This window comes from Schistocerca gregaria, chromosome 10 (genome assembly GCF_023897955.1).
Source record: "Schistocerca gregaria isolate iqSchGreg1 chromosome 10, iqSchGreg1.2, whole genome shotgun sequence".
NCBI lineage: Eukaryota > Metazoa > Arthropoda > Insecta > Orthoptera > Acrididae > Schistocerca > Schistocerca gregaria.
This window is the reverse complement of record NC_064929.1, coordinates 89,646,452-89,671,138: the sequence shown is the minus strand read 5'-3', so window position 1 is coordinate 89,671,138 and position 24,687 is coordinate 89,646,452. Positions and strand designations below refer to the sequence as shown.

Here is a 24,687-nt window from a genome sequence, read left to right as displayed (position 1 = left end):
CTCTGCTCTACATGTAATACCTGTTCCAGTCTTGGATCGCACAACACGCCACGCGGTTCTAACAGTCAAAAGCAATAATTTTGATATTCCGTCCCAAATTCCACACGACTTCCATTTATCGTTCACTTAAATACACTTTGTACTACTTCGCGAACTCGTAAATAGCATTTTTCCGCGATTTTACAGTACTTTCTTGGGAGCTGCTTTCAATGAGATGTTACTAGTTCGAACCCTCAGCCCCGACTTACTTAGATCATACCAAAGGCTTTGTTCCCAGCATAGATTGGCGCGAGCCAGCATTTTTCTGATTGGCTGATTTCACAAACAGCAAAACAGGTTGCAGTATCATCCCGCGCTTACCCGCGCTTTACGTCAGTGACCAATCATAGTAAAACATTTCTTTCTATGGCAATTGCTAAATAAGAAAATTTAGAGAAGTATCAAATATGAAATTACTCCTTCTGAAATTACCAATTAATTTGTGTTCCACTCACGGTTTATTAGTACCATAAACTGACTGCATGTTTATTTATAGTAAATCCCCTGTATAGTTTAACTGGTACTTCGTGAATAAACAAAACAACTTTCATTTACTTCTGTTCTTCTTCACTCATACAACACTCACACTGCTAATTACTACACATATAAAACAATTATAATTATGCAAATACATTAAATATTAGTCAAACATAACTGTTTTGAGTACGGCTGCCAGCACTGCCCGTCAGCTGCTGACCTCTGCCGCCTACTAGAATAACTACGTGCAGCTCTGTAACTCAGGCCCATGTCAGCTCGTGACATCTGTCGGTGACTCGTGCCTATGGCGATATCGTCCTGACAAGTGACAGAAGCGATGCGAAGGCGCTACGCCTCAACAATTGATTAAATTGCCGACTAAACTCTTTTAAATAACAGATTCATATAACTTACAAAACTTAACAAATGTTTAAAGATTGAGCTTTAAAAACAAAAACGGCGTCTTGCCACCATGAAATCAAGAACCTTTTACAATAGTGCTTTTAGAGTTTCCTCAAAAGACAAAATCCAATAAAAAGTACCTTGGCATTACAATTTACAATGATTTACATAAAAAGCTTTGGGAAAGATAATGGCGCTTGGCACCATAAAATGAAAGAAGCCCAACACACAACCAGTAAATATAATAACAAAATAATAATTTGATACAATCAAAGGGCGAGGGCAACTCCCAACGCAATCACAGACGAGCGAGCTCTCGACACTTCGTTGCCTTCCCACTAGAAACGATTCCCGAAATAAACCGCTGACAGCTCCCCGATATGCCTCCCACAACTGGCTATCACTTACGCTCCTTGGTTATGTTCTGTAACGCACGACAGATAATAACACAAGATTAAATTCAAAAATACAGTATAACATCCAGACAGCACACGATAACCACGGCGCCGTTAACTCGGGCGCTCTTAATAAGTGCCGGAAGCCAACACACAAACCTCAAACAATTCTCGCTTCTTAAAAAGAAACAATAAAAGCCAAGCGCACATTAATAGTCAAACCACAGTCTTAGATGTGCCTTAACGACACCAAACGCGACTATTTCAGCAAGTTAACAATAAAAAAAAATACAGAACATACCACTAAATTCTGTTACACAACCAAATTGACGAGATCGTGTTGTTCAGGTCCCAGAAGACCACATATACCAAGCAGTAGTAATTCACTGTTTATATACTGTACAAAACCGCCCTTCTTAGGCAGACTTTACTTAACACATCGGCTGCCAAATGTACCATACATGAACGCAACTCCGGGCAGGACTCCAGTTGAGCAAATAAATTAGTACCAACAAATATCGTTACGAGCCACACACACAGCAAAAAGTTCCAACAACACCGTCCCACATCAGAAAAGTTCAGAAACCGCTGCTGGAGCTTTCAGGGGAAAATCTGAAGAGCCAACCGAGCCCACACCCTAAGCTGGCAGACGACTCCAAAATTCAGCAACTAGTTGTCTCCGGGCCAAGAGTATCACAGGACCCCACCGGACCTCCACATCAGACGGGCAGGCAGAACAAGTACGCCGACTCCAATTAATGGCCAGCACAGCGGCGCCTCCACCCCAGACCACTTTGCTCGTATTGCGAGCCACAACAGCCTGAGAGCTAGTCACAAGGAGGTCAGGCAGAGCGAACTCCACGTTCCGTGCAGTACCCGGAAAACCGACTAGCCTCTCGCCATCCGCCGGCCACCGCAAACACACACCAGCGACGTCAGAGGAAATCGCCACCGGAGTGCCACCCGCACCAGGACAGCGAACTACACTCCTGGAAATGGAAAAAAGAACACATTGACATCGGTGTGTCAGACCCACCATACTTGCTCCGGACACTGCGAGATGGCTGTACAAGCAACGATCACAAGCACCGCACAGCGGACACACCAGGAACCGCGGTGTTGGCCGTCGAATGGCGCTAGCTGCGCAGCATTTGTGCACCGCCGCCGTCAGTGTCAGCCAGTTTGCCGTGGCATACGGAGCTCCATCGCAAGTCTTTAACACTGGTAGCATGCCGCGACAGCGTGGACGTGAACCGTATGTGCAGTTGACGGACTTTGAGCGAGGGCGTATAGTGGGCATGCGGGAGGCCGGGTGGACGTACCGCCGAATTGCTCAACACGTGGGGCGTGAGGTCTCCACAGTACATCGATGTTGTCGCCAGTGGTCGGCGGAAGGTTCACGTGCCCGTCGACCTGGGACCGGACCGCAGCGACGCACGGATGCACGCCAAGACCGTAGGATCCTACTCAGTGCCGTAGGGGACCACACCGCCACTTCCCAGCAAATTAGGGACACTGTTGCTCCTGGGGTATCGGCGAGGACCATTCGCAACCGTCTCCATGAAGTTGGGCTACGGTCCCGCACACCGTTAGGTCGTCTTCCGCTCACGCCCCAACATCGTGCAGCCCGCCTCCAGTGGTGTCGCGACAGGCGTGAATGGAGGGACGAATGGAGACGTGTCGTCTTCAGCGATGAGAGTCGCTTCTGCCTTGGTGCCAATGATGGTCGTATGCGTGTTTGGCGCCGTGCAGGTGAGCGCCACAATCAGGACTGCATACGACCGAGGCACACAGGGCCAACACCGGGCATCATGGTGTGGGGAGCGATCTCCTACACTGGCCGTACACCTCTGGTGATCGTCGAGGGGACACTGAATAGTGCACGGTACATCCAAACCGTCATCGAACCCATCGTTCTACCATTCCTAGACCGGCAAGGGAACTTGCTGTTCCAACAGGACAATGCACGTCCGCATGTATCCCGTGCCACCCAACGTGCTCTAGAAGGTGTAAGTCAACTACCCTGGCCAGCAAGATCTCCGGATCTGTCCCCCATTGAGCATGTTTGGGACTGGATGAAGCGTCGTCTCACGCGGTCTGCACGTCCAGCACGAACGCTGGTCCAACTGAGGCGCCAGGTGGAAATGGCATGGCAAGCCGTTCCACAAGACTACATCCAGCATCTCTACGATCGTCTCCATGGGAGAATAGCAGCCTGCATTGATGCGAAAGGTGGATATACACAGTACTAGTGCCGACATTGTGCATGCTCTGTTGCCTGTGTCTATGTGCCTGTGGTTCTGTCAGTGTGATCGTGTGATGTATCTGACCCCAGGAATGTGTCAATAAAGTTTCCCCTTCCTGGGACAATGAATTCACGGTGTTCTTATTTCAATTTCCAGGAGTGTATAATCGATTACAGTGCGCGCTCTCAACAAGCTCACAGGTTAGCGACGCGCGCAATATCTCGTACCATATCTTGTACACTGAAACTGGTATAGACATGCATATTCAAATACAGATGTAGGTTGACAGGCAGAATACCGAGCTGCGGTCGGCAACGCCTACATAAGACAACAAGCGGCTGGCGCATTTGTTAGACCGGTTACTGCTGCTGCACTGGCAGATTATCAAGATTTAAGTGAGTTTGAACGTGGTCGCACGAGCGATGTGACACAGCATCTCCATGGTATCGATGCAGTGAGGGTTTTTCGGTACGACCATTTTACGAGTGTACCGTGAATATCAGGAATCGGGTAAAACATTATCTCTCTTACATCGCTGAGACCGGAAAAATATCCTGCAAGAATGGGACCGACGGCGACTGAAGAGAATCGTTCGACGTGGCAGAACTGCAACCCTTCTGTAAATTTCTGCAGATTTCAGTGCTGGGCTATCAACAAGTGCCAGCGAGCGAACCATTCAACGAAACATCTGAACCGGAGACCCGCTCGTGTACCCTCGATGATTGCACGACACAAATCTTTATGCCTCGCCTGGGTCCGTCAAGACCGACATTGGACTGTTGATGACTGGAAACAAGCTCCCTGGTCGGACGTGTCTTGTTTCAAATTAAATCGAGCGGATGGACGTGTACGGGTATGGAGACCACCTCACGAATCCGTGGACCCGCATGTCAGCAGGGTACTGTTCAAGCTGGAGGAAGTCCTGTAATGGTGTGGGCCGTGTGCAGTTGGAGTGATATGCGACCCTTGATACGTACGTAAGCATCCTGTCTGATCACCTGCACCCGTTCATGTCCGTTGCGCATTCCGACGGACTTCAGCAGTTCCAGGAGGACAATGCGACACAGTGGCTGCAGGGTCACTCTTCAGAGTTTAAACACTTCCGCTGGTCACCAAACTGCCCAGACATGATCGTTATTGACCATAACTGGGATGCCTTGCAACGTGCTGTTCAGATGAAATCTCCACCTCCTCGAACTCGTACGGATTTATGGACAGCCGTGCAGGACTCTTGTTGTCAGTTACCTCCAGCACTACTTCACTATACTGGTAATGACACCAGTTGCAAAGGTGTTTCTTACTTTCCCTGTTTTATGTTAAAAATATTGCATGCTTCGTACGCCTGTTTCTCTCATACTAATTTATTAGTTACTGTTGCGGGGTTCGCCCTCTTGTTATAATATTTGAATGTAAATTTTCTTGCTCTGACTTAGTAGCTAGTTCTTAGGAAAATTGTTTGATGTACTGTACCATACGTAGGCATTTGTCCATTTGCAGGTCTGTTTCCTGTCACATTTTGTTTACAATTTACGTTGCTCTAAATGATTTTGAGACAGCTCTTATTGTTTTGAGTATTGGCACACATAATCTTATGATTATGCGTCTTTATTCTGTACTAGTTTTTTTCTGTGACATGGCCAACGTTTGGCCCTGAAAATAATTTAATTTTTGTAGTATCACGATTTTCGTTATTATGAAATCATTAGACTGATTTTGTATTTCAATATTTAACATATGTCCGTATGGGTTAATTTATAGGTTCCGAAGAAGATACCACTATTGACATCGAAACTTCGGTAAGCTATAAAAAAATTTGCCTAGCACCTGAAGGCAGAATTACTCATTGTCTGCCCGTGCTGCCCTTCTGTGTGTTCGTTCAACGTCCTGTTTGGTACGGGTCCCACACATCTGAGCAGTATTCTAGCATGTGTCGCACTAGTGCTTTCTATGCAATGTGATATGGAGACAGATTTCCCCAGAATTTTACCAGTAAACCGAAATCTGCTCGGGACTTCCCCAACAACTGAGCCTATCGGATTTGTTCCACTTCATCTCGTTGTTGTTGCGTTCTTCAGTCCGAAGACTGGTTTGATGCAGCTCTCCATGCTACTCTATCATTAGCGGGTCTCTTCTCCTCCGAGTACCCACTGTAACCCATATCCTTCTGAATCTGCCTTCTGGATTCATCTCTTGGTCTCCCTCTACAATTTTCATCCTTCAATACTAAATTCGTGATCGCTTGATGCCTCAGAACGTGTCCTGCCAACCGGTCCCTTCTTCTTGTCAAGTTGAGCCACAAACTCCTCTTTTCCCCAATTCTATTCAATATCTCCTCATTAGTTATGTGATCTACCCATATAATCTTCAGCATTAATCTGTAGCACCACATTTCGAAGGCTTCTATTCTGTTTCTGTCTAAACTATTTATAGTCTGTGTTTCACTTCCGTACATAGCTACAGTCCATACAAATACTTTCAGAATTGACTTCCTGACACTTAAATCTATACTCGACGTTAACAGATTTCTCTTCTGCAGAAACGCATTTCTTGCCATTGCCAGTCTGCATTTTATATCCTTCCTACTTCAACTATCATCAGTTGTTCTGCTGCTCAAATAGCAAAATTTATTTACTACCACAACTGTCTCTTTTTCTAGTGTAATTCTCTCAGAATGACCTGGTTTAATTAGTCTACATTGCATTATCCTCGTTTTGCTTTTGTTGATGTTCATGTTATATCCTCCTTTCAAGACACTGTTCATTCCATTCACCTGCTCTTCCAAGTCCTTTGGTGTGTCTGTGAAAATTGCAGTGTCATCCGCAAACCTCAAAGCTTTTATTTCTTCTCCCTGGACTTTAAGTCCATCTCCAAATTTACTGTTGAAACTGCAAGAGCCTACGTGTTTTGAACAGTCAGCTAATTCATTGCTTGTTCCCACATATGGATCGGGAAAAGATGATGAAGGTAACATTAAAGAGATTACAGCTAGCAGCCGTTCCTTGCCACCCAGCACTAGTGACACAAATATGCTAAGTGCTCTCCGCTACATCCTTTAATTTACTCCTTGCTCAGTACACGGACTGAATTTCATACTGCTGCAAATTGCTGTAACCCCGTATTTCCGTAAGTTGACTGATTCCAACTGTCAGTAACTGGTATTGTAGTCAAATGATTTTTTTTTCGTTTTGCATAGTGCACAGTTTTACATTTCTGAACATATGAAATAAGTTGTCAGTCTTACGTGTTCTCACCGTTGGTATACTGGGTACTTCAAGATCTAATGATCGAGACCAGTGACACACTTGGAGCGTGACTTTCTTTAAAAATACTGGAAACCTGTCAGAAAATATACAAAGCTACTTTGGGTCGTGCCTGTACAAAGACTCCCAGAACGGATATGCGTAACGGAAATTGAAAAAGAGACATTGGAAAGTAAGCTGAGGACACATTGTCGAAGCACGATGAACCGTGATTTAGGTCAAATGCCAAGTTTTGGTTTTTATTAGACTATTCCCGTAATGTAGATAGCGCGCTGTATAAAAACAAACCTCTCTCGGCCTAGGTGTCCCGGCCCAGGCGCCGTCAACTTGAAACAAACAAAGCCCTTGACTCCCTGCGACAGGCGTCTGTCGCTGCCCTGCACGGCTGCCGTGTGTGACGGGACGGCATAAGCCACAGGCGCACTGCGGCGGCGCCCACTTTCCCAGGCGGCTATCGTATTAAAAACTCCCCTAAAGTATCTTCTGTTTCATTGCTCAAAATGCTCTACCATTTCCTGCTGTTTGCTTCTAAAACTTGCCATTACTAGAACGTATTATTCGCACTTAGCAAAGTTCTTCTCCAACAGTTTGATTCCATCACCGCTGCTCTGTCACTTCTCCTCTCGTCTCTACATCTGCGTCTATAGCCCGCAGGCCAGCTTCCGGTGTGTGGCGGAGAGCTCTTCGCATATTAGTGTCACTAGTGCTGGGTGCCAAACAACGACTGCTAGCTGTAATCTCTTTAATGTTACCTTCATCGTCTTTTCCCGATCCATATGTGGGAACAAGCAATGAATTAGCTGCCCAAAACACGTAGGCTCTTGCAGTTTCAACAGTAAACCCCACACCGTGATGGAAAACGCCTCTTTTTGTACTGTCGGCCACTGGAGCTGGCTCAGCATATCTGTGGCGCTTTCGCACTCACGGAATATACGAGGGCTGCCCAGAAAGTAATGCACCGAAGTTGTTTCTTCAACAATTCTTTGTTGAACGTAATGAGAACTTCACAAATGAAAGAATGGTATTTTATATACGCACCATATTTTTCCACGTGTTCTCGATTCCGTTCTATAGCCTTCCTCCAGCGTGAAACGAGGGCGTGTACGCCCCCGCTACCAGTCCCTGTCCTGGAGGCGGAACCAGTGGTCCACTGTGTGAATCACCTCCTCATCGTCCTCAAATTATGTTCCACGAATGGCGTCCTTTAATGGCACAACAAGTGGAAGTCCGAGGAGGCTACGCCAGAACTGTAGGGTGGACGGGGTAACACCGTCCAGCCTTGTTTTGCGATGTGTTCAGCAGTCCTCAGACTTGTGTGGTATAACAGCCCAACAACCCCCTTAAAGTCAATTAAGACAGAATATCACAATATGAAGTAGGGAAGAGTTATCTTGGCAAATACGACATCTTTGGCGATAAGCTAACACCAAGACGTTTTATAACAACAACGTTATACATCACTGAGACTTTTTTTATGAAAAAATGTGGAAGAAACATCAGATAATTTATGGACAAATATCCAAGTGATAGTTGCAATTAATATCTTGAAAGCTAAGTCCAGCCGGCCGCGGTGGTCTCGCGGTTAAGGCGCTCAGTCCGGAACCGCATGACTGCTACGGTCGCAGGTTCGAATCCTGCCTCGTGCATGGATGTGTGTGATGTCCTTAGGTTAGTTAGGTTTAAGTAGTTCTAAGTCCTAGGGGACCGATGACCACAGCAGTTAAGTCCCATAGTGCTCAGAGCCATTTGAACCATTTTTGCTAAGTCCAAGGTGATGTTAGGTAGAGATAACTTTTATGTGAAAGAGAGAGTTTTAAGAGCAACGAAGAAATTCAATCCGCCTACAATACTCTTTCACAGGAGAAGTCGCTTGCTGGCTCTCGTCCTGTAAAGACGTGCGAGAACAATTCTTGTCTTAGTTACTGAGAGCACGGAACGCGACGACATTGTTTTGCGTTCAGAAGTGTTTCATGCGTGACGTGACTCACCAACTTCGGAAACTGATTTTCTAAGCAGAGACAGGAACTGATAGACGCGTTTAACCGTGCGTAACGGGTTAGTTGTACCTTACTGACGAAACTAGTGAATATTGGACTTCTTTCAAATAGTTGGAACTAAAAGAAGAATGGATAGTATATCAAAGGACTACACTCAATTAGTCTCGAGTAGGACACAATTACTCGACTTCACGATGACAATATAATTATGATGAAGAGTCAAATTGTCGTAATTATCAAGAAACTTAATTTTAATAGAACTGACTTTACCAACCAACTGCGTGTGCGCGTGGTGCGAAAGTTATAAATAATTTAGTGGCCAAGGAACAAGAAACTGTTCGGTGCAAGTGAAATATTATATTAATCGTGGACTACATTATTATGTGATTTAATCAATGATAGTTAACCAGCGACTGTTCAGCAGGGAAAATTTAATCTGAATATCAAAATACCTACTTCATTAATTGAAAAGAACTTTGGAAAAAAATTTTCTTTTCTTTTCTTTTTTTTCTTTTTTTACATTACAGCGTACGTTTACTCAGACGTGATCAAAGAGTATCTGTAGATCTCACTTCATACAGGTTCAGCAGCTCCATAGCAACGAGCCAACAACGTACGAGAAGACAATGTTTCCTCGCAATTGGTGGTCTGTACGATGCGGATGAGATGAGATTTAACAACTACTGCATGTCCGGGCAACGAATCATTCAATCTTAAATCAGAAGAAGCATCTATCGTACGAGTTCGCACTTCTGTCTCCCGTTCTCCAAGGGGGACCTACGTGTCTCAGCTGCACTGCGAGAGCTGAGGCAGCAGCAGCTCTACGGCCCCGACAGTATCAGCACGCGGATGGCCCCTAGTGGGGCCGTGCAGAACGCCTCCTGGGTTGCTGTGGCGCCGAAGTTTGTCTTGAGTTCTGTTAATGTGTTGACCTATGCTTCTGAATTAATTATACCGCTCTTGGCATCACATCAATGTGAACCACACCTTCACAGCTTCGGAACACGGTGATCATGACCTTACCGGCGGAAGCAGTTGCTTTGAACATTTTCTTCTGTGGTGAGTGGCAATGGTGCCATTCTCGCCTGTCACATTGCGGGACAGAAGACCGCTCCTCCATCTTCAAAACGTTGCAAACAAATCGAGGTAAATGTTTCTCCTGTGCGATTTGTGATCCACCATTAGACACCGCGGGTCCCATCTTGCACGTGATCTTGAATATCCGAGGGTGCGGCTAACTGCGTCCACACTCCCTTTGCTGACTGCCAGATGCAGCGCCAACTGCCGAGTCGTGATGCCGCTGTCCTCGCGAATGACGACGTCAGCTCGTTGCGGCATGTCACGTGTGACAGCCGTGGATGGTCTCCCCGACCGCTGCAAATCGTGCAGCTCCGGCGAAACGCCTTCTGGTGACCTCACCCTCCGTGCCCAGCGACTAGCTCTACTTTCTGTCGACAGCAGATGCTCCACAGACTTTGCACAAGCGTTTGTGAATATTCCCCACAGTTTGTTTCTCTGTAGTGGGAAACGTCCATCACCTACAGAGGCCAGTTTGAAACTGTCCTACACCTACGCCAGGTGCCGGAAGTGGCAGGCACTTGGCGCGCCCATTCAGGGGACTTCAAATAAAAAATTCGTAACGTTTCGCGGTGTAACACTGTTTTCGTCTGAGAAAAAAAAGAGGTACATCACATTCTGGGCAACCCTCGTGTCATTATTATCGCTATTATTATTGTCGCCAACAGCCTTGCCGCAGCGGTAACACCGCTTCCCGTCAAATCACCGAAGTTATGCGGTGTCGTGTTGGGCTAGCACTTGGATGGGTGACCATCCGTCTGCGAGAGCTGTTGGCAGTCGGGGCGCATTCAGGCCTCGTGAGGCAAGTTGAGGAGTAGCGGCTCCTGTCTCGTAAACTGAGATACGGCCGGTGTTCCGATCCATACCCACATCCAGTGGCGCCTATGGGCTCAGGATGACATGGCGCCTGGTCGGTGCCGTAGCGTCTTCATGGCGTGCTGGGGAAGAGTTTAGTTTTTTATTATGAGTTTAGATTTTTATTATTTTCGTTCTTGTTCTTAAAATTGAGAATTCTTGTAATGTTTCCAGAATGAGGTTTTCACTCTGCAGCGGAGTGTGCGCTGATATGAAACTTCCTGGCAGATTAAAACTGTGTGCCCGACCGAGACTCGAAGTCGGGACCTTTGCCTTTCGCGGTCAAGTGCTCTACCATCATTTTGTTTGTTTATTTATTTTTATTAATTGGTTCATGGTGTGGGTTCCTGTATTCATGTCCTAGTTCGTGAACCACGGGCAACGTATGTGTGGCCAAGTAAGTGGTTCTGACAGTCGGGATACCAGTTACTTTGGAATAAGGCTGGGCATCTCGGACATATTCCGAGTCGTGGTCACCTTTGTGCTCATACGGCAAAGACTACCAAATCCACCGGTTAGTCCCTCAACCGTTAGGGGTAAAACCCAATGGGACCCGGGGCAAGTAAGGCTAGCAACCTGCTTCCCTTGTACTTTAAATATGATGCTGGCAACAATCAGAGCAAAATGCCTCGGACCTTTGGAGGTGACGGAGTCCCACCTCTAACTGACAAACCAGGGACTCCTAAGATACGACTTGGCAAACAAATGGTAATGAGATGGGGAGCTATTAATATCAACGGGGGCTACTCGGGGAAGAAGGTAGAGTTGGCAGAGGCTGCAAGTAAGATGGGGCTGGACGTTTTAGCTGTTAGTGACATTCGAGTAAGGGGTGAGAAAGAAGAGGAAGTGGGAGAATACAAGGTCTACCTGTCAGGAGTCAAAGCAGGAATAGCACAATGGGGTGTAGGGATTTACATCAGGAAAATAATGGAACCCAGCGTAGTTGCAATAAGGTATCTAAACAAACGACTGATGTGGATAGATTTGACAGTGTCTAGCAAGAAAATTAGGATTGTGTCAGTATATTCGCATTGTGAAGGGACAGATCAAGATAAGATGGATACTTTTTATGATGTTGTTGTTAGAGTAAAGGACAAGGACAGTGTTCTGCTCATGGATGATTTTAATGAAAGTATTGGAAATCGAACAGAAGAGTATGAAAAGGTTATGGGTAAATTTGGAGAGGATACGGAGGCCAACAGGAACGGGAAACAACTCTTGGATTTCTGTGCCAGTATGGGCTTAGTAATCACAAACTCCTTTTTTAAACATAAGAACATTCACCGGTATACTTGGGAAGGCAGGGGAACCAGATCTGTCATTGACTATATAATAACAGATCAGGAATTCAGGAAGACTGTGAGGGACACACGTGTATTCAGGGGATTCTTTAATGACACTGATCATTATTTAATCTGCAGTGAAATTGGGATTGTGAGGCCGAAACTGCAGGAGGTCACGTCCACATGTAGGAGCATAAGAGTGGAGAAACTTCAGGATAAGGAAATCAGGCACAAGTACATAAGAGCGATCTCAGAAAGGTACCAGTTAGTTGAATGTAGTCAATAACAGTCATTGGAAAAGGAATGGACAAGGTACAGGGACACAGTACTAGAAGTCGCTAAAGAATGTCTAGGAACAGTAGTGTGTAAAAGTAGGTTGAAACAAACAGCTTGGTGTAATCACACAGTCAAGGCAGCCTGTAAAAGGAAAAAGAAGGCGTATCAAAACTGGCTACATACTAGAACTCAGGTAGACAGAGGAAGTTATGTTGATGAAAGAAACAAAGCCAAACAGGTAATTGCAGCATCCAAGATGAAATCTTGGAAAGACTTTGGAAACAAGTTGGAGACTATGGGTCAAGCTGCTGGAAAACCATTCTGGAGTGTAATTAGCAGTCTTCGAAAGGGAGGTAAGAAGGAAATGACAAGTATTTTGGACAGGTCAGGAAAACTGCTGGTGAATCCTGTGGATGCCTTGGGCAGATGGAGGGAATATTTTGAAGAGTTGCTGAATGTAGGTGAAAATAGGATCACAAATGTTTCAGATTTCGAGGTAGAATGGGATAGGAATGATGATGGAAATAGGATCACATTTGAGGAAGTGGAGAAAATGGTCAGTAGATTGCAGTGCAATAAAGCAGCTGGTGTGGATGAAATTAAGTCGGAGCTCATCAAATACTGGGAATGTCAGGTCTCAAATGGCTACAGAGGATAATTGAAATGGCCTGGTAGCCGGGACAGGTTCCATCAGACTGGACAAAAGCAGTAATCACACCAATCTTTAAACATGGAAACAGAAAAGATTGTAACAACTACAGAGGTATCTCTTTAATCAGCGTTGTGGGTAAAATCTTCTCAGGTATTGTTGAAAGGAAAGTGCGAGTATTAGTTGAGGACCAATTGGATGAAAATCACTGTGGGTTTAGGCCTCTTAGAGGTTGTCAGGAACAGATCTTTAGCTTACGGCAAATAATGGAGAAGTGTTATGAGTGGAACAGGGAATTGTATTTACGCTTTATAGATCTAGAAAAGGCATATGGCCGGGTTCCTAGGATGAAGTTATTGTCTGTTCTACGAGATTATGGAATAGGAGGCAAACTTTTGCAACCAATTAAAGGTCTTTACATGGATAGTCAGGCAGCAGTTAGAGTTGACGGTAAATTGAGTTCATGGTTCAGAGTAGTTTCAGGGGTAAGACAAGGCTGCAACATGTCACCACTGTTTTTCATATTATTTATGGATCATATGTTGAAAACAATAGACAAGCTGGGTGAGATTAAGATTTGTGAACCCAAAATAAGCAGTCTCGCATATGCGGATGACTTAGTTGTGATGGCAGAATCGGTTCAAAGTTTGCAAAGTAATATTTCAGAGCTAGATCAGAAATGTAAGGACTATGGTATAAAGATTAGCATCGCCAAAACGAAAGTAATGTCAGTAGGAAAGAAATATAAACGGATTGAGTGCCAAATAGGAGGAACAAAGTTAGAACAGGTGGACTGTTTCAAGTACTTAGGATGTATATTCTCACAGGATGGCAGCATAGTGAAAGAACTGGAAGCGAGGTGTAGCAAAGCTAATGCAGTGAGCGCTCAGCTACGATCTACTCTATTCTGCAAGAAGGAAGTCAGTACCAAGACTAAGTTATCTGTGCACCGTTCAATCTTTCGACCAACTTTGTTGTATGGGAGGGAAAGTTGGGTAGATTCAGGTTACCTTATCAACAAGGTTGAGGTTACGGATATGAAAGTAGCTAGGATGATTGCAGGTACTAGCAGATGGGAACAATGGCAGGAGGGTGTCCACAACGAGGAAATCAAAGAAAAACTGGGAATGAACTCAATAGATGTAGCAGTCAGGGCGAACAGGCTTAGATGGTCGTGTCATGTTACACGCATGGGAGAAGCAAGGTTACCCAAGAGACACGTGGGTTCAGCAGTAGAGGGTAGGAGGAGTCGGGGCAGACCAAGGAGAAGGTACCTGGATTCGGTTAAGAATGATTTTGAAGTAATAGGCTTAACATCAGAAGAGGCGCCAATGTTAGCACAGAATAGGGGATCATGGAGGAATTTGATAAGGGGGCTATGCTCCAGACTGAACGCTGAAAGGCATAATCAGTCTTAAATGATGATGATGATTAATTGAACAGCTCAAAATGTGTGCCCCGACCGGGACTCTAACCCGGGATCTCCTGCTTGCATGGCAGATGCTCTATCCATCTTTTTTTGGTGCTTGGGAAATTATTTTGTCTGCCAACATATATATATATATATATATATATATATATATATATATATATATATATATATATGGAAAAAGGCGACTTTCAGTTACGACAAACAAAATTAGAAAATTACATCCGTAGCAACAACAGAACAAGAGTTCCTTCTAAACTATGAAACAGAATTTTAAACTAATAGTGTGATGATAGATAATAAAGAAAGAAAAATGTAACCAAATCCCGCACGCCATTCCATGTGCATGGCCCATCTGCGTACAGATTCCATGTTCCAAATTGGTACAACATTTCGCAGCGTGTGGAACCCCTTGGAGGCGGTCATCCTCTGCCTGGTACTCCCCAACTGTGAGGGGGGTTATAGAAAACACTGCGCAAGCCATGTGAGAGCGTGAGTCGTCGCAGGTGGGAAATAAGTATCCTCTGGACAAAGGAGGAGCCGTGGCTCAATTGTGCGAGGCGCGATACGTAGGTAGCAGGGGAGGATCTTCTGCACTAGCAGCCATACCTTTAACGCCGATCCACATGTTAAACGGTGTTCGTCAGTATCCACGAGGTGGCAACGTGGGCAAAGGGGGGAATCCGACATCCCAATAGCGTGCAGCCTTTGTCGTGTTACAACCGTCCCGTTCACCACCTGGTACCAAGCAGCTCGTACCCGCGTGGGGAGGAACGGCTTCTGGACCGCTCTCCACACTGCAGGCCAAAGGGTCGTAGGGCTCTTCCTCTCAATCACATTCCGAGGGATGGACCTTAGCAGCAGTCTGTGCCATCTAAGCTACCGAAGCACGACTCACGCCCGCTCCTCACAGCTTTACTTCTGCCAGTATCTCGTCTCCTACCTTCCAATCATTACAGAAGCTCATTCTGGAAACATTCCTCAGGCTGTGGCTAAGCCATGTCTCCGCAGTATCCTTTCTTTCAGGAGTGCTAGTTCTGCAAGGTTCGCAGGAGAGCGTCTGTAAAGATTGGAAGGTAGGAGACGAGGTACTGGCAGAAGTAAAGCTGTAAGGAACGGGCGTGAGTCGTGCTTCGGTAACTCAGATGGTAGAGCATTTGCCCGCGAAAGGCAAAGGTCCCGAGTTCGAGTCTCGGTCGGACACACAGTTTTTCGTAATGTGTTTGGTATATGTTGCTCGTGGCCAGATGTATGAGAGGGACTTAACGACCTAATTTTCTCGTACTAAATAGCCAATAAATCGATAAATAAACGAACATGTAACGAAATGCCCTGTCCTTCTTTGCATCTTTTCTATTCCCCCTATCAATCATACATGGTACTGATTCGAGTCTGACAAGCACTACTGAAATGTTGGTCCAGCGCGTGCTTTGTCAGCTGCTTGCCGTGCAGGTGGACTACGTTTCCTGAGGATTCTCATAACGAGTCTATCCGGCACATGCCTTGCCTGCCATTAGTTTTACGTGGTCGTTCCACGTTAAGCCACTCAGTACACATACTGCTAGATATTTAATGGATGTGATTGCTTGCAGCGACTGTTCTGCAATTCTGTAGTCGTACAGTAAAGGGTATTTGTGTCCACGTATTCGTAATACGATATACAGCTAAGAGTGAAAGAAATTGGTACACCTTCCTTGGTACGCAGAAGTGCCGCAGCACGACGTGTCATAGACTCGACTAGTGCCGCAGGGAACTCACACCACGAATCCTGCACGGCTGTCCATAACTCCGTAAGTGTACGAGGAGGTGGAGATCACTTCTGAAGAGAACGTTGCAAGTTATCCCGATGTGCTCAAAAACGTTCATGTCTCAGGAGTCTGGTGGCCAGCGGAAGTGCTTATACTCAGAAGATTGTTCCTGGGGCCACTGTGTAGCAATTCTGGACATGTGGGGTTCAGCATTGTCCTGCTGGAATTGCCCAAGTCCGTCGGAATGCACAATGAACATGAGAGTATGCAGCTGATCAGACAGGGTGCTTACGTCACGTGACAGATTCGTGTCTAGACGTATAAGGTGTTCACATCACTCCAGACCATTAGAGAGCATCCTCCAGCTTGGACAGTCCCCTGCTGACAGGCAGGGTCCACGGATTCATGAGGTTATCTCCACACCCGTCGACGCTCGTCCGCTCCATACAATTTGAAACTAGACTCGTCCGACTAGTCAACATGTTTCCAGTCATCAACAGTCCAATGTCGGTGTTGACGGGCCCAGGCGAGGCGTAAAGCTTTGTGATGTGCAGTCATCAAGGGTACACGAATGGGCCTTCGGCTCCTAAAGTCCATATCGATAACGTTTCGTGAAATGGTTCGCACACTGAAAGCAGCAGGAATTTGACGAAGGGTTGCACTTCTGTCATGTCGAATGATTCCCCTCAGTCGTCGTTGGTAACGTGTTTGCAGGATCTTTTTCCGGCCGCAGCGGTGTCGGAGATTTGACGTTTCATCGGATTCCTGATACTCACGGTACAGTCGTGAAGTGGTCGTACGGCTAAATCCCCACGTCATCGCTACCTCGGAGATGGCGTGTCAACGATGTTCAAACTCACTTAAATCTTGATAACCTGTAGCAGCAGACACTTGTTGTCTTATATATGCGTTGTGTTGAAAAATGTTCAAATGTGTGTGAAATCTTATGGGACTTAACAGCTAAGGTCATCAGTCTCTAAACTTACACACTACTTAACCTAAATTATCCTAAGGAGGAACACACACACCCATGCCCGAGGGAGGACTCGAACCTCCGCCGGGACCAGCCGCACAGTCCGTGACTGCAGCGCCTGAGACCCTTCGGCTAATCCCGCGGGGCATATAGGCGTTGTCGACCGCAGCGCCGTGTGCCGCCTGTTCACACGTCTGTGCATTTGAATACTCATATCAGTTTCTTCGGCGCCTCAGTGTATTTGTTTATGCCAGCTTTTCCACCAAGCGTAGGATCCTCTGTAGCTCTTCCTGCAGTTCGTCACAGTTTTTGCATCTTGACTCCTCCGTTCACGACAGCACTGGATGTAAAATGTCTCGTACAGCTTCTGTCGCTGTCCAGTACGTCAACCTACGGGCGTAAAGCTAGTTCGCGCCCGTAGCTGAAAACTGCACGTGCACCCTGGTTAACGCTAAATGAAACAGCACCGTACTGGCGACCAGACAGTCGGTAAACGATCTCCTGGTCACAATCAAATCACGATGACTCACAGAAAACGGAATGCTCAGTGTCCTTCTGAGGGCAACTTCACTAGACAGCTCGGACCGATCGTACGAGTCTGCCAACTTAATACTGAAGGCATAAGCAAAGCCAAATGCCAAGACATGCATAAAATTTTAACACTGTACAACACTGACATAGTTGCAACCCAGGAGACCCATACAGAAAACGGTGAGCACCTAACAACAAGAGGTAAAATAACGGGCTATGACCGGATAGGTGCTACACATCACAGGCATTATGGTACAGCAACGTACGTTAGAAAGGACATAGAGGATGCAGTCCTTATTTCTACGTCTACCACATGTGATATCCACGAAGTTACTGTAAAAGTAGGTGAACCAACAGTAAACAACATCTACAAACCTCCATGCCACTCCTGGCCTCCACAAGTTCTACAACCCCTGGCTCACCCCACAATATATGTGGGTGACTGCAACAGCCACCTCGAACTGTGGAAATACCGCACATCTGATCGGAATGGTGAAGACTTGGTGAAATGGGCTGAAGATTGCAATACACAGCTAATCTGTGACGCCAAAGACCAAAGTACATTTAAGTCAGTTGCTTCGGGAACTGAAACCCACCCTGATATATGCTTTGTTACGGCTGACATTAATAACAAACCTATACCAGCCTCCCGCAGAATACTCGGGGACTTCCCTCACCCCCAACATCGTCCGGTGCTCATAGAAATAGGCCTTACTATCCCCCTAATTTCCTCGTATCCTCGGCCCAGATGGAACTTTCGGAAAGCGGACTGGGCTACTTTCTCAGAAAAACTCGATAAACGCCTTGGATGGATACCTCCAACTTATAAAAATTACAAAAGATTTGCGGGAGCAGTCATGAGCTCAGCTAAGAACAGCATTCCCCGGGGATTTAGAAAAGAATACGTGCCGGGGTGGAACGAAGAGAGTGAGTGCCTCTATAAACAGTTCCTAGAGCATGGGGATAGGGAGATTGCAGATGACTTATTGCACACTCTGGACGCTGCCAGGCGCCCTAAATAGATACAGACTGTTAAGGAAATGGACTTCACAAAATCAAGCAGAAAGGCGTGGTGGCTACTTCGGAAGCTTGGTGGCAGGAGCAGGAACCGACGACCAACCAGCTCTATTTCTCCAGACACAGTTGTGGCTCACATCAGTAAAACCTCTAGAGCTCAGGGGATCGAGGTCATATCATAAAAGTTATAAAGGAAATTAAGAAGTTGAAATCTTTAGTAGGAAACATTTCACTACACTCGCAGCCCTTCTCAATCGAAGAGATAACATTGGCTCTGAGAGACATGAAGCCACGGAAAGCCCCAGGTTTTGATGGAATTCATCCAGAGTTTCTGATTCACTGCGGTAAATTTGCAAAATTCTGGCTTGCACAGTTCTTCTCCAGCATGATGGAAACTGGAAGAATACCGAATACCCTTAAGAAAGCAAAAATCATAGCGATACTGAAACCAGGTAAACCGAATGACCAACCAAACAGCTACCGCCCAATTGCCCTTCTTAGCATGATCTACAAACTACTGGAGAGACATATGTAACAGAATAAGTCCAGATATTCTAAAGTGTATCCCTGTGGAACAAGCAGCTTCCGGCCAAACAGGAGCTGCACAGATCAAGTCCTCTCACTAACTTCCTACATCGAGGCAGGCTTCCAACGACAAGAAAAAACATCCGTGGTATTTATAGACCTGACAGCGGCTTCTGATACTGTATGGAGGCAAGGCCTGATTTACACCCGCATCGTGCCATGTTTTAAAATGGCTAACCTTACCAACGAGATGCTCTGCAACAGACCATTCCAGGTGATACTTGGAAATTATAGGAGCAAAACAATGAAGCTCAATAATGGCTTGCCCCACGGATCAGTCCTGGCACCGCTACTTTTCAGCATGTATGTAGCCGATATGCCTAATACTAAATCTGAAAAGTTTGGATATGCAGATGACTGGGCCATAGCTACACCACATCGAGACATGGAGCATACTGAGACTGTCCTGACAAGCGACTTGTCCTCGCTGGGAACGTACTTCCGTGAATGGAGACTACAACCTAGTCCTACTAAAACTGAGGCTATGTGTTTCCGCCTGAATAATAAATTGGCTAACAGACGCCTTAAGATATAATGTGATAACAATAATCTGCCTTATAATAAAAATCGAAAATACCTGGGAGTGACATTAGATAGAACCCTGAGCTACAAACACTGCTGCAAAAATCCGTACTAGGAACAATATCATTGAGAAACTATGTGGCCCCAGCTGGGGCTCCCCCGCCTCTACCTTGCGACGCTCTGCTTTGGGACGTCTACTCTGCGGAAGAGTACTGTTCCCCTGTTTGGTTAGAAAGCGCTCACACCAAGATGGTGGACACAGTACCGAACCAAACTATGAGGATTATTTCAGGTACAACAAAATGAACCCCCATTCACTGGCTACCTGTACTGAGCCACATACCGCCACCTCACTCAAGATAACATGCTTTTCTCAGAGAATTAAAAAAAAATACAACACAACCCGCAACTTCCGATTCACGCTTTGAGCAATGTCATTGACAGAGATAGATTGCTCTCTAGACATCCACCTCTTATAAGGGCCAAAGATCTGGAGGAAAATGGTTTCTGTCTTGAAGAACGCTGGAAAGTGGAATGGGAAGAGTCAGCACCACCACAGGTAAACACCTTACTGAAACCGTCGAACAGACCTCCAGGCTTTGGCTTACCACGTAAAACCTGGACCACCCTCAACAGGATCAGGACGGGCCACGGTCGATGTGCGGACTCTCTACACAAATGGGGAAGAGCACCATCCCCAAAGTGCGACTGCGGCGCTGAGAAGCAGACGATCCGGCACATCATTGCAGAGTGCCCTCTGAGAGCCTACTCAGGTCAAACAAAGGACTTCCTGGATGCGACTCGAAGTGCAGTTCAGTATATTTAAAACCTAAATGTTAATTTGTAATTATATATATATTGTTCATGACGTAACTGTATTTAATTCTTTATGTCTTGTTTTCAGTGCCAAAGTTATAAAGTTGTTGTAGCAGCTTATTTCTTTATAAACGTGATTTGTACTTGCCATACGCTAAATAAATTAATAAACGTCAATCTATATACACAGTGTCCCACAAGTGGTTTATACTATTTCACCTACACTACTGGCCATTAAAATTGTTACACCAAGAAGAAATGCAGATGATAAACGGGTATTCACTCGACAAATATATTATACTAGAACTGACACGTGATTACACTTCACGCAATTTGTGTGCATAGATCCTGAGAAATCTGTACCCAGAACAACCACCTCTGGCCGTAATAAGGGCCTTGACACGCCTGGGCATTGCTTCAAACAGAGCTTTGATGGCGTGTACAGGTACAGCTGCCCATGCAGCATCAACACGATATAACAGTTCATTAAGAGTAGTGACTGGCGTATTGTGACGAGGCAGTTGCTCGGCCACCATTGACCAGACGTTTACAGTTGGGGTGAGATCTGGAGAATGTGCTCGCCAGGGTAGCAGTGGAACATTTTCTGTATCCAGAAAGGCCCGTACAGGACCTGGAACATGCGGTCGTGCATTATCCTGCTGAAATGTAGGGTTTCGCAGGATTCGAATGAAGGGTTGAGCCACGGGTCCTAACACATCTGAAATGTAACGTGCACTGTTCGAAGTGCCGTCAATGGGAACAAGATGTGACGGAGACGTGTAACCAATGGCACCCCATACCATCCCGCCGGGCGATGACAAATACACGCTTCCAATGTCCGTTCACCGAATTGTCGCCAAACACGGATGCGACCATCATGATGCTGTAAACAGAACCTGGATTCATCCAAAAAAATGACTTTTGCCATTGGTGCACCCAGGTTCGTCGTTGAGTACACCATCGCAGGTGCTCCTGTCTGCGATGCATTGTCAAGGGAAACCGCAGCCACGATCCCCGAGTTGATAGTCCATGCTGCTGCAAACGTCGTCGAACTGTTCGTGTAGATGGTTGTTGTCTTGCAAACGTCCCCATCTGTTGACTCAGGGATCGAGACGTGGCTGTACGATTCGTTACAGCCGTGCGGATAAGATGCCTGTCATCTCGACTCCTAGTGATACGAGGCCGTTGGGATCCAGCACGGCGTTCCGTATTACCCTTCTGAACCCACCGATTCCATATTCTGCTAACAGTCATTGGATCTCGACTAACGCGAGCAGCAATGTGGCTATACCATAAACCGCAATCCCGATAGGCTACAATCCGACCTTTATCAAAGTCGGAAACGTGATGGTACTTATTTCTCCTCCTTACGCGAGGCATCGCAACAACGTTTCACCAGGCAACGCCGGTCAACTGCTGTTCGTGTATGAGAAACCGGTTGGAAGCTTTCCTCATGTCAGCACTTTGTAGGTGTCGCCACTGGCGCCAACCTTGTGTGAATGCTCTGGAAAGCTAATCATTTGCATGTCACAGCATCTTCTTCCTGCCGGTTAAATTTCGGGTCTGTAGCACGTCACCTTCCTGGTGTAACAATTTTAATGGCCAGTAGTGTAATAACTCAACCAAAAATGACTAAACTGTAAAATTGTTAAACCAGATGTTCCACTGTTGAAGATGTTCCAAATTTTCTCGATTGGCAGCAACCACCATCTGTTATTCTGCGGAAAAAGTGTGACGGCGTTATGTTGGCAGACCTTGGTGGACACTCAGCACTGCCTCAATGACCTGTGTGACGCTCGACAGCCGACCGGGGTGGCCGAGCGGTTATAGACGCTAGAGTCTGGAACGGCGCGACCGCTACGGTCGCAGGTACGAGTCCTGCCTCGGGCTTGGTTGTGTGTGATGTCCTTAGATTAGTTAGGTTCAAGTAGTTCTATGGGACTGATGACCTTAGAAGTTAAGTCCCATAGTGCTCAGAGCCATTTGAACCATTTTGAACGCTCAACAAATGCTTCGTCCAGGGACGGCCGCGCCTCACGATGCAGATATGACGGTGCACCGTCTTCTTAAACAAAAACGGTGTTAATATCGGTACAGTTACTGAACAGGTAGTATACCTTGTTGCCGCGTCGTGGTAAAGTACGTCGCTGTTCCTTCAAATCAGAATGACCCTACAGGTCCTCTGACAGACATACCTCCGCACACTGGTAGTCCAGGATGAGCAACAGGTCCTTTCGTAACATGGGGATGGAACGAACATATGAGGCCTGTGGTGGGGAAGGTTTATTGGGAGAACTTGTGGAAAGTGAGGTTCACCTGTAAAGAAGACCGCTTACAGAACGCTGGGGGGACCGTTTCTTGAGTACTGCTCGAGTGTTTGGGATTCGTCGCAGGTCGGGTTGAAGGAAGACATCGGATCAATTCAGAGGTGGGCTGCTAGAGTTGTTACCGGTGAGTTCAAACAGCACGTAAGTGCTACGCAGGTGCTTTGGCAATTCAAATCAGAGTCCCTTTAGGAGGGTAACGTCGTTTACGAGAGACCTATTGAGAAAATTTAGAGAACCAGCATTTGAAGCTGACAGTCGAACGATTCTACTGCTGCAAATATACAATGCGTGTAAGGATCACGAAGATAAGATAGAAGAAATTATGGCTCATACGGAGGCATAGACAGTCGTTCTTCCCTCGCGCTGTTTGCGATTGGAACAGGAGAGGGAATGTGTATTAGTAATAAAGGATATCCTTCGCCACGACCTGTACGGTGGCTCGCTGTAGATGTAGATCTCTTGCCCGTTACACACAGATCCGTGCAATGTAAACGTCACTTCAGCATATCAAATGATGACATTGTCAAGTTGATGCGTGATGACTGGGTGTTGTGTGATGTCCTTAGGTTAGTTAGGTTTAATTAGTCCTACGTTCTAGGGGACTGATGACCATAGATGTCAAGTCCCATAGTCCTCAGAGCCTTTTGAACAATTTTTGAAGTTGATGCATTAAGTTATTCTGAAAGCGGTGCTGATATTCAAGATGATAAAAGCGGGTTAAAAACTGTGAGGCATCTGGGGAAGTTATCCATGCATTACTGAACAACTGTTTCACCAGGTATTCAGTCTAGTTTACCAAATTGCCAACCAGAGTAACATTAATTATAATCTTTTAATAGTCATCCTACGACAATTGAATTTAAACAAAAAGAAATAAATCAGTTTATATTTAGACATTTATTTTAACATTGATCATTGTTTCATTAAAATTTCAACATATTAAACTTGATTCATAACTAAAGTGGTGCCTTATTTAGGATTGTTAAAATGTGAGTTTGTAACCTTACGGAACACATCAAATATGGAGCCAAGATTGGGAGACTGCATACAACTCTGCATTCATAAAATAACGCACGAAGAACGTTGAAACATATGCAAGAGGAAATTGACCACAAACAACCGATTCAATTTTCACCCAAATAAGTTACGGTCGTAGCGCAATCCTGTCCGTCATGAAATTACCACACACTGGTATTCTGAATTCATACTAATTGCCTGTGAAATCTTCTCGAAAAGAATGGCTGAGGCCTACTTTGATGATTACACCACATACTTCACGTGGTCAACTTGGTTTACGCGAAGAGGGTAACTCCACAATAATTTCGATAATTGAAATAAATTATATCGTAACGTAATTTACAAAAGAAAAGCCTCTAACTGGTTAATATCGGCATCCTATTAACCTGATGGGTCAAACAATTGTATAAGCACATGGTACTGGTCTCACGAAGTACACCCCACGTGGGTTGAACATAAAAAGTTGCTATATTGAAAAATATTGTCAAGACGAGACGTTACAATCTCACGCTCATTCACATTTAAGGTTGATGGTCTTAGAGTTACGCATCATCAACACGTGGTTCCGCTTTACTCACAAAGTAGTGCCAAAGCTACCACTGGAAGATATTCTGAACCTCACACTGGAATCACACTGCGCTGCAATTTAAGATAACATTAGATATTTTAGAGCTAAACCTGCATAAAGGTGATCAAATTTACAATGAGGCTGAACTTAAGAAATGCATTGTCCTACGGACTTAGCAGAAACGTGCTTAGCCGGAGA

At 45.6% G+C, this 24,687-nt stretch overlaps 1 protein-coding gene across 1 annotated transcript in view; it reads left to right on the top strand.

The window, feature by feature from the left end:
- Window positions 1–24,687, top strand: part of LOC126293373 (transcriptional activator cubitus interruptus) — a 1,766,542-nt gene that overhangs the window by 504,563 nt on the left and 1,237,292 nt on the right. The gene's annotated exons all lie outside the window — the stretch shown is intronic.